At 30.7% G+C, this 16,040-nt stretch overlaps 1 pseudogene; it reads right to left on the bottom strand.

The window, feature by feature from the left end:
• The window catches only part of LOC107858068, a 27,413-nt pseudogene extending 15,354 nt beyond the window's left edge, over positions 1-12,059 (bottom strand).
• Between the last annotated feature and the right edge of the window lie 3,981 nt (positions 12,060-16,040).

The following is a 16,040-nucleotide window of genomic DNA, read 5'->3' as shown; positions in this document are numbered from 1 at the left end:
AAAAGTTACCACATTTTAACCTAAAATATATATAATATGTAAAAAAATACATATGAACTGCTGCTTGAAAATACATATTTACTTAGCATAAAAATACATATTTAGTATAAATCAATTATATTTAGCCTAAAAATACATACGCAGTATTAAAATCATGCATTGCAAAAATACATATGGACCATTCCTAATATGTATTTTAGTATGTTGTTATTGTTCTTTAAAGTTTTTCACCATCTTCCTACATTATTAAATATAACATGTAGTTTTATGAAGCTATACCGTTAGTTGTGACATTTAGTTAAAAAATACATATGTAGTGTTCATATTATGCTTTAAAAATACATATGCAGTATAAACCAAATATTTTCAGACTAAAAATACGTATGCAGTGTTAAAATCAAACATTACAAAAATACAACTGGAACATACCTACTATGTGTTCATTTAAAATCATTATACAAGAGAAATCAAATAAAAGATAATTTTGACTATGCTATGCAGTTATAGATTTGATTTTAGTTACAAAATACATATGCATTGATGATATTTTGCTAAAAAATACATAAGTATTATACATCAAATGTACTTTTAGCATATAAATACATATGCAGTACTAACATTATCCACTTCAAATATATACTTGTTTGGCTCAATAAAAGTTACCACATTTTAACCTAAAATATATATATTACGTAAAAAATACATATGAATTGCTGCTTGAAAATTTGTAGATTTTGAAACATATATAGCTCCAGTAATCAGACATTATTTTCTTCAATTGTCAAATGATTCATAAATGTATTAACTAAACTGAAATAGTTCATGATTATAACAAATGAAAAATAAAATTTTAAGAAATAATACAGAAGAAGAAATATATCATTTCCGATATTTCCTACAAGAACGCCTATTATGACCGTTAGCCCCACAACCACCGCATGAGTTGATATTCTTCTTTCCAAACATATCTCGGTCTGATTTTCCACAATCCTTCTTTGCAGGTCTTCCTGGAGGTCTTTTGAATTTTGGAGGCAACACTATTTCACCAAGTATGCTCTCTGGTATTATCCAGTCTTCTTTGTATAGCAACGGGTAGATTGGAATATCATATGTCTTCAAAACAGTTTTTGGTTTAAACAAATCACAACAGTATGACCCCTTGTCAAAAAAAAATTTCTCCAACACCGCACAAGCATGTGCACATGATATCTCATCTATTTGAAATGCATTACATGAGCATTTTTTTCCTTGATGCAAATAATGAAGTGTTTTTGTTTGTCGTGTATCGTATACATATATTCTGTGGATGGTACAACCTGATATAAACATAAAATGTTAAATACAATGATACAAAAAGATGAATTCCATATTCCATGATATGTTGTAATCACACCAGCATTTTTCAAAAAAATACATATGTAATAAAAATACATATGCAGATTACATTTTTACAGATCATCCAAATACTTATGCAGCGTTAATAATTTTCAGTACAAAAAATACATATGCAAAATACATATTATGTTTTTAAATGATCATATTGTTTATGTTGTATATATTTTAATTAATTTACAACTAAGTAGAAAGTATTTTCATATTTATGTTTTCATAATTATAATGTGTACAAATCTAAAAGGTCATACCGTCATACGAGTACACAAAGCCTCGTTCTCACTAAGTATGTCATTAAACTTTTCAATGAGTGTTGTGAAGGTATAAGAAGCCTCCTGCCTATTTGTGCAATTTCATTTTGCAAACAGTAATCTAACTTCCTTAAGAAAGTCATAAATTGGCAGTTCTCTAGCTGATACAAGCACTCCATTTATTGACTCCGTAATGTTTGAAGTCAAAGTCCATCCTCGGTGAACTGTTGCATATGACCTAGCCCACTTTTCATAATCCGTCAATTCCAAATACTTCTTCACCCTAATATCAACTGCCTCAACTTTTTTCATTAACATATGGAATTCTGACTTTGAATATGATTTGGTCATTGTATAAAAGATCTCCGACAATGCATCGTATGACTTTCTGTAAAGTTTTTTCACAGTTCCTCATAGATGCCACACACATGCATAATGTGGAACATCTTTGTACACATCACTAACAGCCTTTATGATGCTTGGATTCCTATCAGACACAACACACATGTGTTGTCTTCCCCGTACGCTTCCTTTAGATTCTCGAAGAACGACGTCCAGGATGCATCATTTTCAGAATCAAGCACACCATATGCCAAAGGAAATATATGATCTGTATACATAATTCATTATTTTCAGAATCAAGCACACCATATGCTAAAGAAAATATATAGCCTGCATATATAAAAAAAAATTCTGTGCTTGCCGATATAAATACATATAGGAACTGCATATGTATTTATTAAAAAAATAGGTAAACAAAATTGTATATTTTATGTACCTGAAATGGTATCAATTACATATAATAAAATCTACATGCACCTCACTATCAAACATAAACATTTTTACATGTTTCATTCAGGAAACTTTGAAAATATATGTAATTATATGCATATATGTATATATGAAGTGGAGATATGTATTTTTCAAGTTATTTGCAGAAATACAAAAAAATACAACCATTTATACAATGTAGTTACTATTAAATGATACTAACCTGCTCCGTCCGTTGTACATGCTATTACAAAAGACCCAGCATAAATTTCTCTCAGATGACTTGCATCAACCACGACGACTGGTCTACAATGATCGAATCCTTTAATGAATGCATGTAGAGTGATAAATACATACAAGAACGCATTATCATCTGTCTTCTTTATTCTTATATGTGATTCTGAATAGGTAGTATTCAACACATATAAGTATGATGGCAATTTCCCATAAGATGTTGATGGCTTACCCCTCAAATCTTCTAACGCTCTTTCCTTGGCCCTCCAACATAAAGTGTATGTCAAATCCATACCAAAATATTCCTTCATGTCATTTCTGATTTTTGTCGCACTGTATTTTCGTTTGTAATATTTGAATTTCTGTTTAACCATACCACCTATCAACATACTAGTAGCATGCACCTTTGGATAGATCTTGTCCTTCACCGGGCAAGTATGTTGAGGTATGAATCTTCTTATTCTAAATATTCCATATTCTCCAATGCCTGAAGCACGCATTAAAAACTCACAGTTTCTTGATTTGCAAAATACGTGTAACTGCATCCAATATAATTTAATTCATTCAAAATACATATCCAAACTAATATTAAACAAGATTAAAGTGATATAGAATGTACGTACGTTTTCTTACTTGACCTATTACTTAGCGTTTGAAACTTCTCCCTAATTGAATAGTCCTTCATGACCGACTTTAAAAAATTTTTTGTCAAGTAAACCTGGTCATCCTCAACATGCTTGTGATGTGGGTTTGAGATAATCACCTCAACAGTATCCATCTCAAATACATCTAATGCTTGTGCATCTTCATAAACCACCAAAGCTCCTTTATTTGTTGTATTTATCACTGTTTGACAGTTGTTACAGTTACTTCTTCTTTCAGCATCAGATATAGATGAACTTGCGAAATTACTCATTACAACTTTCTCCAAAATGCTTACATATAAAGGAAGACAATTCACGTCTTGTATCTATTTTTTCTGCAAAATATAGACCTTCAATCCCATATCATTATGTATTTCTATCTGCCCTGCATTAGCACTTATTTGATATTTCACTAGAATACGTTTGCTGGTTAAATCCACACTTAAGTGAGATGCCAAAACATCGTGCAGCTCAATAACTGTTGCTGATGTGCTCAACAGTATAGCAACAGTGACATATTCTTCGTAATTTTTTTCATACGTCCATCGACAAGAGTGCTTCACAAGGACTGGTATGCTTCCCATCTCCAATTGATTTAACCAAAAAATAAACAAATATACATATTTATCATATATCACTTGTTTTAATACACAATTTAAAACTTTAAGTGCAAACAAAGTTACTCAACCAATATCAACCTGTAAAAAATACATTTAAACAATATTTATATAAACTAAATTACAAACACAGAAAAAGTATTTAACCAAATACAGAAATTACTGAATCAAACAAAAGTAAAATAGGTACAAAATGTATTTCCAAATATATAGTTATAGTCTAAAATTCCGACAATAACACAAAAATACATATGCAGTATTAACATTAACCATATCAAAAATACATATGCAATGTGACCATTACACAGATCAAAAATACATATGGAGCAGATAATTTATACTTTCATATGTGTTCATAGAATATCATCAAATTCAACAGCTAAATTCGATCATAAACGATTATACAACAAAGCTTCAGAATTTATAGAATTGTTAAAACAATCAAAATAACAACAAACGATCCTCAAAACAATAGTCGAATACTGACTTTTATACACTTCACACAAGTTTTAAGCTGAAATTTGCAACACCAAGTTGAATTCCCAATTTTTTGTTTCTATATGTTCAATTTTACTGCTGAAATGCTTCTAACTCGAATTTCTTTTACAATTTTTTCATATACAAAGTAACGATGACAACAAAAACTCGATAGGAACATCAGTAATGGTTTAAAAATAAAATCAAACTGAACAAAAATAATGATTATGTCCCTTAAAAAGTAGTAATGGTTGAATTTTCAACTGACAGTTGAATTCAAACAAATTGATCAGAAGAATCAACAATTGAATTTGGTTAAAATAAATTACTGCATCGTTTTGCAATTGTTGTTGATTTTCGAAGTAGAATCAGTCCAATTTGATTCAGCAACAGCAATGGTTGAATTTTCAAAACAGGGTTGGATTAGAAAAAATTGCTAAGAAAACCTGTAGCTGATTAACGAGTTTTCGGATGGAATTGCTAATGAGGAAAAACTGAAATTTGAATTTCAAATGTGAAGAGAAATATAACGGAAGTCATGTTTTTTGTGAGTTTTAAATGGAAAAGGAATCTATAAATTTACTGGATTGGTAATTATACCATATATAGGTCAACTAATTTCAGTTAATTAAGGGCTGTAACTTTATTGTATATGTATTTTTACAGTAACATTTTTAAAAAAATACAAAATATAAGTTGTTATAAAATGTAATTATGAAACTGTTGCTATAAAAACAATAATTAGGCTCTTAAGTATGCTATTTCTGAATTTTGCTCAAAAAATATTACTCCACTTGCCCCATATTAGTTATCAATTTACTAAAAATAATTATTCCAAAATTATTTGTTTGTTTATAAAATCAAGAGAGCATATTTTTTTCTCATTTTTACCCTTACAATTTTTATTTTTTTCTTAAATGGAAACAAGTTTGTAAAGTTCAATTTAAAAAAAGTTTCTTGAGGAGTGAATGAGTAAAATTATTTTTGTTATTTATGATTTCTCAAGAACAATATTCAAAAAAATATATATGGACAACTAATATTGGATAAAGGAACTAGGAAGTATATATAAGGCAAAATAGCTCGGTGGACCTTTGTACTATGTTCGTTTTGTAATGTGGATATTCCTACTTACATGTTTATCATCTGGACCCTTGAACCCACTAAAAAGGCAACATTTTAAACACTTTTTCGGTGAGTGTAATACATCCACCCCACGTCATCTTCCACGTCATTTTTAATAATAAAAAATATTAAATATTAAAATAAATAAATAAATAAATAAATAAAAGAAACCCCCCACTCCGCCCTCCTGTTCCTCTCCCTTCTCCTTTTTTCTTTCCCTTTTCTATTCTTCTTTCTCTATTTCTTCTTCTTTTTTTTGTTATTAGAAAATGTTGTATTGGCTAAGAATATTTGGTCCTTCTTTTCCAACTTTAATTTTTGTGGGAAAAGCGTCGTTATGAAGCTGTTTAGTCGACTGTTTCTGATAAGCCGGTCATATTTTTAGGGTGGGGCTAATCTGTCGTTATTCCGGCGAAATTCTCATCGGAGAAAGTAGAATGGAATGATTGTTTCCATCCCTTCTCTCACTTTTTTTCTCTCTCTCCTTCTCTTTTTTTCTCTCTCAAATTTTTCTAACCTCTTCCGTCCAACTCTCTGGTTTCCGATTTACCCATCTTTTGGATGTGTATGTATCGATGTGTATAGAGTGTGGGTGTGTGAATTCCAGTAAAGTGTGTGTTTGTTTTGTGATTATGGAATCAAAAAGTGGGTGTGTATGAGAGTTTGATGTGTGAATTTTTATCTGAAAGTCTGAATTATTATTGTTTGTATATGAGAAAATATGGAGGTCAAGGGTGTGAGTTGCAAGTTGTGTAAGAGTGTGTGTTATATATTGTGTTAATGGCATAAGAGAGTTTCTTTTCGTGTGTGTGATGACAATATGTATACATATTCTCCTCTCTGAAGTTGTGTATTGTATATTGTGTATTTAAAAAATGGAGGAGAAGGATCTGTATTCTAGTGAGGCAATCTGTTCTTGGGGAAAAAGGAAAAAAACATGACTTGACCGGTGTTGGACGGAGTGGGGGGATGAGGGAAGGTGCTGGAAAGCGGGGGCGGGGGGCGGGGAGGGAGGGTGCTGGAATGGAGGTTGAGGTGCTGGAACGGAGGTTGGGGTACTAGAACGGAGGTTAGGGTGGGGGGGATTTACTTTTTTTTTTTTTTTAATTTACTGTTGTTTTAATTTTTTAAATATTATAAATATTTTAATTAAATAATTCAGATGACAAATATGTAAGTAGAAGTATCACATTACAAAACAGACATAGTACAAGAGTCCACTGAGGTACTTTGCCTATATATAAATCAATTATCTATTAACAATTTTGTTTCATGAAGGATGATACGTCCCCTTATTTTCGCTAGAATGTTTTAGTAAGCTAAAAGCTAGCCTTCTCACTTGCACACTGTAATTATCATTTACACTTTCTAAGGTGGATTTGCACTTTTTAATTCTCACTTGCACCTTTTTTCAGGTGATTTTAAATTTATTAATAAAAGTCAACACCTACATCTTACCTGAGTTTGGAGTCTAAAAGGCAAGTTTTTTTTAGTCAAAGTTTTAAAAGGGCATTCCAATACTAAAAAAATCCAAAAGGAATAAGGTAAACTTAGGTATTTACCTTATCTATTAAGAAGTTAACGTCGTCAGTGCAATGTTAGAATATAAGGTAAAATGGTGAGTTTACCTTATAAGGTAAAATGGTGAGTTTACCTTATAAAGTAAAATAGCGAGTTTATCTTATAAGGTAAAATGATGAGTTTACCTTATAAGGTAAATTTATTTCAAATGCACTGCATTACAAGATAAGATGTGTCCCTTACCTTACAAGGTAAACTGTGTCATTTACCTTACAAGGTAAACTGTGTCCCTTACCTTATTAATTTTCTTTTATATACCACTCATTCATTTCATTCATTTTTTTCACTTCACGCTATTCATCTATATTAGTTGTGTTTATTTTTGCTCAAAGTCTACTTTATCAAAAAAAATTCACTTTAAGATATACTTTAATCATCTTTTTATTTAACATTTTTCAATACCTAACAAACAAGTATGCAGTATAATATTATTAACCATTTTTGTAGCTTACTAATTTGTCAAATATTGTTGTTATCGTATCAACTTATTAAGTCTAAACCTACATAAAGTTAGTATTGTCATGCATGTGTAAAAAGTTTGCCCTTTAGTTGTATGTTCAAAACTAATTTTAATCTTCTTTCTGTATAGATATGGAATATCAACACATTATGCATCCAGGATCATCACAGTATGACGTATATGCCACGCAAAATAAGCATATACATCACATAATTTAGGACGAAAAGAATACCACATACATGAAGGACCACGACTTTTAATAGGAAGAATACCTAAAAATAAATGCCACATACATGCATAATGTGGTCCTTAAAAATAAATTAGGCTCTACGTCTCGTCCACGTTAAAGAGTATAAAGACTACCAAATAGCCAAATTCATGAAAGAATTAAGACTACCAACAATTCAATTATAAAACTTATAATTCAAATTTAGAAGAAATTTTTAGGTATTCTTCCTAATTAAAAGTTGTGGTCCTTTATTTATGTGATATTCTCTTCATCCTAAATTATGTGATGATGTTCGGATTTCGAGAGTCAAAAAAATTAATTTTTAATCACAATTTATTCACTTGTCATTTTAAATTATTAATTATTCTAACCTATATTATTTTAAACGTAGTATTCAAATGTGTAAATTTTATGTTCGAAGACTAAATGATTATATATATGTTTAAATCTAAGGTCAAAATTAAGAGTAATATTGAAGTGGGTTAAGGTGATAGGTTGGGTGTGGGTGAATTCTTCTTAATGGATCAAAACTAAAAAGAAAAGAAAAATTAAAAATATTTTAAAAAATGACATGGACCTCTAATAAGAGGCCACGTGGCAAAGCAGTTTTTTAGAAAATCATCGTTAAAAATTAATGGCATGGATGGACCAGTTTTATAACGGCAATGGCATGAATGAGCCCAACTTTTAACGGATGACATAAATGAGTCATTTCTGATAGTTCAGTGGCATATTTGAGTCTTTTCCCCAACAGTTTGCTCAACTACATTTCCTGCTTGTGCATGGGCAATTTTTCCGCGACTTGACATTTTGACCATAATCAATCCCATGGCTCCTCCAGCAATGACAAGAACAGGTATGCAAGAAACCAAGACTAGTGACAGTAGCCAGGCCTTTGTGAAAGTGACTATGAAGCCTCCAATGAATGTGCGGCGTGATGATAATGCTTTTTGGCAACATGTTAAAAATCATCCGTTCCATCCTCGTCTTCTTAATTATTTTAATATTTTTTATTTTAAAGAGTTATAGATGTTGGATTCGTTCCCTGCGATTTTTTTCTTATTACTGCACTTGTTGAAAGGTGACGACCAGAAACGCATACCTTTCACCTGAGAACGGGTGAAGTGACTATAACCTTACAAAATATGGAACTCATGTTTGGAATGGTCGTAGATGGAACTCTCATTCTTCATCCAGGTGCTGCTCAGATGTTGCCTATTAAAAGGCAACAAATATTTGCCGAATTAACAGATGGATATCTGATCTAGACTTCTTTCAAGGAAATAATTTTTTTTAATGAGATTAAAGGAATATATGGAAAATCTAAATGAAATAACTGATGAAACTGAGGAGGAAGAGGTGCAACAAAGAGTTAGATTGTACCTTTTTTGGTTGTGCGGCGGAATAATATTTTTTGATAAATCTGAAAATAAATTTAGTACAGACTTTTTGATTGACATGTGTGACTTACCCGCAATGTCAATACAGGCTTGGGGAGCCGCTGCGCTATCGTACCTCTATTTTTGTTTGTGTCATGCGTCGATGGAGAAGTCGCACTACATTAGTGGTTTTGTTTCGTTATTACAGGTATGTGAATTATATAATATATTTTTTCTATTTTGAATTACTTAATTTATTGTGATGATAACTATTGTTGATTATATTTTTTTTTAGATATGGACATGAGAGCGTATTGTCCCATTGCAATCACTTCCGTTGCTTCCGAGCGAGGAAAATTTGAAGGTCCCGACCGCACACGCACGTAAATGGTCTCTTGGTAGAACTCATCAAAATGAGACTCGTAGTGTGCTTGTCATAATAAGAGATGTATTAGACAACCTTACTAAGAAGCAGGTTTTTTTTATATTATCATGCCATTTTTTTATTTTTTTCTTAATTTGTTTTGTTTGTAGTAATATAACGCAATGCTCCACCAACTAAAAAAGCTCATATATATAAGAGTGGTGAAATGCTAAATTATTATAGTATGCAAAATATTAACTATTGTACTTCGAAGAGTCATATACGTACACTGTGTAGTAACTTTCACTATAAATTATAGACTCTGCTATATATAAATTTTATTATTGCTAAAGAGATATTTCACAATTATATTATGTTTCTTTATAAATAATGGTAGTTGTTATTAACATTATTCACTTCATAGTGATATTTTTAAAATATATATTTGAGGTTAGAGTTGCATTCTTAATATATGCCTGTTATTTATTAAACTAATCAAAGATTAGATAAATTTTTTGTGACACATTAATCATAATATTTTTATTATCTTGTCGTTTATTTGGCAGCCATATTTCTAGGAAAGAATTTTGACTTACTCGCACATCAAACTCACTGTCTGTGGGTTCTTCAACAATAAGAAAATGTTCCACACATGCATACATGCCAAGCGTTTGTAAATTAAGGCGATTACCAAAAATTTCAACGATGCGAAGAAATAAAGATAAAGAATCATCATTCCAAATAGGATTTTCACCAAATATTGATTGTCCGTTGGACGTAAAATAATTCAAATATTGTCCAGAAATAACCACATCATCTTCCGGATTAATAATATTCATTTTACTCCTAAACAACCTTTTCAAACGATCATATTTGAGAGATAAAGAAAATAATTGAACCACTATAGGACGCCGACTATATCGCACCGAATCTCCATCATGCAAAACTTCACCACCCCAATGTAAATTTACTCTTACCTTATCCATTTTAAAGTAAGAAATGAATAAGGTTCAACAAATTTTTGAGTTATGAAGTTTAACAATTTTTTTTAGTTGATGCAAGAAATGAACCTCTTCTCACACTCTTTATATAGCAGCGAGAATTTTAAAGTTGTTACAAGGTAAACATGGGATCCTGCCTTACAAGGTTAACGACTCCATTTACCTTGTTGCCTTACACTTTGCCGACATTTACATATAGATAATAGATAAGGTAAACTCACTATTTTACCTTATAAGGTAAACTCACCATTTTACCTTACATTCTAATACCTGTGTTAACCTTGTCTCTTTTGGAATTTTTCAGTATTGGGGTGCCCTTTTAGAATTTTGACTAAAAAAACTTGTCTTTTAGCCTCCGGATTCTCCTTGGTCATGATATTAGCTTTTTCAAAAAATTGCTAAAAGTTTAAATTATCCGTGTACATTTTAATTATAAAAGCATTATTTCTTTGCTTCAATTTATTTGACCTACTTTGTTTGTTAGTCATTCAAAAATATAATAATTCATTCATTTTTCAGCAATTTTTTAAAATTTTAAATTTCACTTGAAATGTTTAAAATCACAAAATTAAAGAATATTTTGATATATTTGACTATTTTTGTTTAAGATCATAAGATTCTTCTTTACTTTTTAAACTCTGTATCAAATTAAAATAGGTCAAACAACAACGGAGGGTGTATTTAAAATGTGTGGCTATTGACTCTCCATGAAATGTTGATACCATATCATAATTTCGCAAATATATATATATATTATGAAGGGGTTTTCACTTAGATAATTATGCATGGTAGAGAAAGATCGTGACTTTTTCAATAATTGAGAAACTCAACAAGAAAGAGAATATGAATATTTAAAATAGCTCACTGCTCATGAATATCTCAAGAGTAAAACGAAAAGATACAGTATATCTCCTAAAAAAAAAGGATGAAAATAGAAAAGGATGAGAAGGAAAGAAAACAAGTTTATGCATGCATGTTTTGTGTATTAATAACCCTGTATACCAAATCTTAATGAAGTTTGTGGCGAAATCAGAAATTTGACAAAAGATGTATAAATATTTTTCTCAGTATTAAAGGTGTATAAAATTAAATATACATTCCTAATAGCTAATATTTATTTAATTTATTTCCAACACATAATTTTTCAACAAAGAATATACACCGAACCTCTTTTCCGTAAGATGACTCCGCCTATGAATATCGTATTTAAAATTTGGAAAAATAGAACTAAAACAGTAATAAAAAGGAATTATATTGTCGATTCATATAAGTTAAACTCTAAGAAAACAGTACACGTACCTTTGAAACTTTATGAAGAACCTCATTAGAAGATGAAGCAGCACCGAAAGAATTAATCATTTTTCCAAGAAATGAGGGTCATCAAAGGTTGAGTTAATCCTTCACCAATGGCTCCAATAGTTTCAATGATAATTAGTGCAATATCAACCTTATCTGCAAAACTAAATAATTTGTAGAATGCAACTTTCTCATCTCCTTTAATTGTTGATGATTTTTCTCCATTATCATCCATTTCTTGAACATATATTCTTGGGGAGAATATAGAAAATTAGGGGTAAAGAGAAAATGTTTGTCCTCTACTTTGTTCATGAAATATGTGCACTTCATGAGTTCTTTTTAAAGACAACGAAAGAAAGAACAAGTTGTGGTAATTAATTATATACTCCCTCCGTTTCATTGACTTGGCACAACACTTTAAAAGAAAAAAGATTAATTAGGAATGTATTTTATTAAATTGGTCTTATTAGTGATACTTTGCTATTTTAAATTTGATTATTATTATTTTATTTAATATTAAGAATAGAAAAAAAAAATATAACAAAATTCTCGTCTCAAAATAAACGGAGGAAGTACTCTCTTCCTTTCAAATATCAGTTTAGCTCATTTCACGTTCATTAAGAAAGACAATATACACAAGCCAAGATATAATTTATTAAATTATCCTATTTATTAGATGTTTCTTGAAAATTGAGCATTATTAAAGTAATTAATTCTTTGATATAAATGTATCATCAAAGATAATTTCTATCTTTTGTCTTGAATTTCTAAAATGTTGCTTATTTTGGATTAATTTCTAATTTGGTATTAATGCGAGACTTTATTGAGGACAAACAGCATATTGAAGCTAAAAACCTAAAAGAGGTGCACCTTAATTAATTTTTGATTGAAGTTTCTATTTATTTTTATTTTTTTAATATTAACTTGGTATATCATTTAAAAAATAATAAATAAAATGATAATTTTAATCATATCACCTTTGAATATAATATAATATAATATAATATAATATAATATAATATAATATTTTAAAAAATATCTATAACTAATAATAAAAATAAATCAAGAAATAAGTGATAATTATTTCTTGATATTTTAAATTAAATAAATAAATGTGGACAATTATTTTTAATATGATAGAACAAATGAAAATTGACGGTGGGAGAATTAGTTAATAGGATGCGCTCATTTTTGGCGCCACATATTGAGATAGTTGCATGTTCATATCAATATTATATTAATCCCCTCCGTTATCTACGAAATCGCAAATAAATAATAATTTTTTTAATTAATTAACTTGTACATCCCTTCGATATCAGGGAATATGATCCGTGTCAGCATAGATCCAACGTAAAGTGATACGAGTCAAATGATCATCTTAGTTTTTGATGCCATCATTAGACGCCAACATTTGAAGAATCTGACTTTGACCACATTGAAGGCTCGAGAGCATGCATGGAAAAACCATTTTGGGCACTCAATGGAGCAATGTCGCATGTTGAAGGTTGCTTGGGAAGCTTGTCTTAATGAAGCACCCGAGAGACTCAAGTGTTGAAGAACAATTGTGAAGGCCAAAATAATACAAAGGATTGCATGTATGGAAGTTTGAAGAGGAGTCTTAAGACACTATATGACCACCACTCTCATTAAGGGCAAGGTGGTCATTTTGTGCCTTTTCTTTTCACTTCATAGGAGCCCTTTTTCATTAAGGGTATTTTGATCTTTTATGTAATAAGCTATAAATAGACTTTTAGGCTTTTATTTTTCATAAGTTTTGATGAATTGATTGAGTAATACTCTCATATTGTAGCTATAGGTCTTGGAAAAGACATTGAAACTAGGGTTGACCTTGTGTTGACATCTTTGGCAGGAAAGGTGAGTGTTTGAGGACATTGATCCCTTCGTGTTCACCTAAGAGTGTGGTGTTATTCATCATTGGTATTGTGTGTCTTAATGTTTGATACAAACCTTGATGTTATTCATTAGTGTTGGTGTATGTCTTACTAATTATCCTTTATGTTTATGCAATTTTCTCTTCTTTTGCTATTCATTAGTGCTGGTGTATGTCCCACTAACTATCCTTTCTGTTTATTCAATTTTCTCTTCTTTTGATTTGAATTCGTGTGTTCTTCTTCATCTACTTTTCTTCTAGTTGTTATTTTCGACTCTTAGTGTTTGTTTGTTTCTTTTAGTGGCTGATTTTTGCGTTTTTAGGTTAATTTGTTATCACTAAAGTATATTTTGAGTTCGTACTCTAGTCTATAAGCTAGATTGATATAAGCATAAACATACTAAGATTGGAGTTAATTTTCTATATTTAAGTATTGGAAAGATTTCATTAAAGTTATTTTTGATTTTTTTTCTATAATTTATATCCTTAAAAAAATATATTCAATAATTTTTTTAGTTGGCATGTCATGTCACGACTCAACTATCAAAATCATGCGAACATCTACTATTCTACTCTAGTCCATCTAGATATGAGAATCCTTACCAACCCTTTAAAAAAGGTACGCGGAAGTCTATAGGAAAATAACGAAAAGCTTTAATATTACAAGAAGCTTGTAAATCCTTTAAATAAGACATTACGATTTAACCTTTACCTACCCAGCTACTAAGTTACCAAAGCAGCAACTCAAGTCAGCATGACCGCTCCCTGTAGATTTCTAAGTCGACATCCATGTTCATGATTATGAACTCTAGGTCTCAATTATACAAGCCATTAGGCGATACCAAATTATACCATTCTTACAGTTAATCCGAATCGATCACCCAAGGATCCATCCCTTCAATTATACAGACAACAATCATGAAACTCGATTTACATCTAAAACCCAAATATAACAATTAGGCACATAACCCGATTCTCTCAATGAACCTTAATGCATAAGTATCAAATAAACAGATAAGTCCGGTCAACTCAAGGAACCAACACATAATCAAGTAACAAATAAGTCCGGTCCCTTCAAGAAACCAACATATAATCAGGTAACAAATTAATAAGATCGATTCATTCAAGGAACCATAATCAGATAATAGATAAGCCTAATCCCCACAAGGAATCAACATATAATTAGGTAACAAATAAGTCTGGTCCATTCAAGCATGTTCATACATGCTAAGTGTCTTATGATTGCCCCCTAGCCATGACCTGCAGGGGAGGCGCTCTTGTTCATGTACCAAAATCCAGACATCAAGTACCTGCCAACCAATCCCGTTAAGAGGATCCAAATACTAATACCTCCCATAATACTAAATATAATTTCATAAAGATGTCCAAATATCGATACACCACACAATAATAATAATAGATATCACAACAATCTTAATCACAATAATAACATAACAACAATTGTAAAATTCAATAAGCTTCCATATAACTTCATTACACACGATCAACACATAGAATATCAATTAGTTATTCACTTTTCTCGAACATGCATCGTAACTTTTCTCGAACATGCATCGTAACAAGCAATAATGTGAAGAACAGTTAGCAAACACATATAACTCAGGTAGTATTTTGATTATACTGACCATCATCTATGGGTGTCAAGTGGGCCGGGCCGTTCGGCCCGACCCGATCCTCGTAACTAACCCAGCCCAGTTTGACTCGGCCTGGTAAGCCCTAAGGCTTTAGGGTTCCGAATCTCGAACTGGTTATTTTTTAAAATGGGCCCGGCTAACCCGGCCCAGACCAAGCCTGATCCAGGCCCGCTGGTTAACCGGTCCGTCCCGTCCCGGATAAATTTTAAAAAAAAATGAGATTTTGGCTTTTGGGCCAAACTAGCCATTGGCCCAACGCTATATAGCCGTTTTTGGGTCCAAATGGCTAGTTTGGGCCCATTTATTAAAAAAAAAAAAAAAAACTTTAAAAAATATTTTTTAATCCCAAAAAAAAATCTATAAATACCCTACAACTTCAAATCATTTTTCACACAATTTTTCACTCTCTCAAATCTCATTCTCTCTCAAATCTCAATTCTCAATTTTCAAATATTCAATATATTTGATTTCTTAAAGTGTTCACTTTAATTTTTTAATTTTTCGTTTATAAAGTACGAGCGGAAGTTTCTAAAGTCGCAATCTTCGGATACTTTCAAAATTTGGTATTGTCTTTCCATCTCTTACGTTTAATTTTTATTTATTGTATTAATTATTTAATATTTAAGTTTATTATATTTGTGTATTTTGAATATTTTTAGTTTAATTTAATTTA

Source organism: Capsicum annuum, chromosome 2 (genome assembly GCF_002878395.1).
Source record: "Capsicum annuum cultivar UCD-10X-F1 chromosome 2, UCD10Xv1.1, whole genome shotgun sequence".
Lineage (NCBI taxonomy): Eukaryota > Viridiplantae > Streptophyta > Magnoliopsida > Solanales > Solanaceae > Capsicum > Capsicum annuum.
This window is presented reverse-complemented; position numbering and strand designations above follow the sequence as displayed.